Raw genomic sequence first — 2,395 nt, 5'->3', positions numbered from 1 at the left:
ATCATAATAAAGATTTCAGCTACCAAGCCACTTTTTGGGGGGTTTTTTTTTGAAGAGCTCTAGTGGAATTTTTTGTGAGAAGCCACCGTTGTTGGGTGGTAGTGAATAATTGAGAAAAATAATTTATGCTACTGGTGGTCGAGTTCCCCTAGACCCAAGTGTGCTGAAACAGGAGATGTTACAGTGGAATGCAGAGCTGATAGAGAAATATAGTAATATGGTAGAGAAAGAAGGGTCAAATATAAAACTGACCCTGTCAGAGGAGGAAAAAGCGAAAATGGAAAAGAAGACAGTAATGTTCAGAACATTTTCAAATAAAAACAAGAACTGAAAACGCGTCACAGGAAGAAATTGAAGAAATTTTGCAAAGACAGATAGGAGACAGCACAGAGTTCTTTACGAGAGGTAAGAAATATGCGTCTATTGTTGTAATCTTTGTATCAGAAGGGGAGGCGGAAAAAACCTCCAGCAGGATGATACAGGGAGAGAAATGACCATTGATGCCAAACTGTTTGGATAAGCGAATTGTAAGAATTAAGGTGGGAAGAATCCCACCGTGGATAGATACAGAGTGGATAATAGAGGCGATTTTTTTATTCGGAGATAAGGAAGGAAAAGCGAAGAGGTGAAGATGGGCATGATAAGTCGAACCTAACAAGTGAAGTACGGTGAGTTTGCGGAGGTGAAAGCAAGAAAAAAAGAGAAGAGGAAGTCACCAACGATAGTAGAAGAGAAGTACAACGTTATGGAAGAGGTAATCCAACCTATGACGAGATGCAGGGAAGATTTACCAGTAGGATTAGGCTACAGATTAGAGATAATTTGTGCAATGAGCCAGAAATATTACAACGAAATACCTGAAATTTAGAGCTACCAAATGAAGAAAAGCTGGAGACCACAAAGTGTTACGAATGTGGTGGAAGAGGTCACTTGAGAAAGAAATGCCCTAGAGCAGCAGTGGAAATGGTAGAGGAGAGTATCCAGGAGAATATAACGGCGGAGAAACAGCAGAAACAGATAACAGAACAAGACTGTGAGTTTGCGGAGGTGAAAGCAAGAAAAAGAGAGACAGGAAGTCACCAACGATAATAGAACAGAAGTACAAAGTCATGGAAGAGGTAATCGAACCTATGACGAGATGCGTTGAAGATTTACAAGTAGGATCACCAGTAAAGGACTTACAAGTACGTAAACATTCAGACCCACAGACACACAAACACACAGACATACAAAAGCACAGAGATATAGACAAACAAGTGCAAGATAACTCAGAATCACAGAAACCTAAAAACATAGACACACAGACGAAACACGCAAAACAATACACAGACACACAAATACAAACACAGAACAACGCACAGACATACAAATACACAAACAAACAGGCACACAGATACAATCACAGGAAAGCCAAGAGTTACAGAAATACAGAGACAAAAAACACAAACACGTAAGACACAAACAGAAGCAAGGTTTTTAATGAAATAGGACACCCAAAAGTTAAAAGAATTTCAAAATTGAAAGACATTATGAAAGAGTGAATCCACTGGGGCCGGAGGTGGATGTTGAACCTCGCACCTCGATGGTGAATTATGTGGACGAAAAGGAGAAGATGAAGTGGTAAGTCGTGATTTATTTTAAAGATTGAGAAAAACATTTGGTGAAACATTTTATGTAAAAAAAAAAAAGAAAAAAAAAGGAAAATATGTAGATCCTTTAACTATTGAATGAACATTCGTTAAAACGTTTTCTTTAAAATGTAAGGAAGAAAGGAAAAGGGAAGTCGTGGTTTCGCCTCGGAGCGGGGCTGGAAATTGTTATTTAAAATGTAAGGTTAAAAATGATCGAACGCCACGCAGAATTCAAGGCCAATCTTTGCCAAGCAGCACCACTCTGCATGCTTTAGCTTCGTTATTATGGCAACAGTCCGGATACTTATTCATCAGGCCAAGAACCTACATACAAATACATACATACATACATACATTTATATATATTCGTGTATAGTTCTGCAAATTATATTGATTCTAGAACGATTATGCTGATGAGAATACGGATGTTGTTCCGTAAGTAAAACGTTAATGTTCGAAATCGCGGTACACAATTAATTCTTTATTCTGTCTATTTCTCATTTTGTCCTGTTCTGGTGTTTTGCGAAGTTTTTTTTCTGGAGAAAATTAATTTTCTTTCTGGTTGGGTCGTTGATGACCTCTTTCTAGCATATTGGATGTCCACTTAGTGGTCATCCTTATACACGTGTAATACAATTTTTTCTGAATTTTTCAGATTTTTTTATATGCTAGGCCACTTGGTTTTAAATTGAATTAATATTCAATTTATCGCCCTCTATATATAAATACAAACAAAGTCCGTTTTGTTTTTATGTTCCCGTTCA

Source organism: Octopus bimaculoides, chromosome 24, assembly GCF_001194135.2.
Source record: "Octopus bimaculoides isolate UCB-OBI-ISO-001 chromosome 24, ASM119413v2, whole genome shotgun sequence".
Classification (NCBI taxonomy): domain Eukaryota; kingdom Metazoa; phylum Mollusca; class Cephalopoda; order Octopoda; family Octopodidae; genus Octopus; species Octopus bimaculoides.
The sequence above is the reverse complement of the archived record's forward strand: the minus strand, read 5'-3'. Positions refer to the sequence as shown.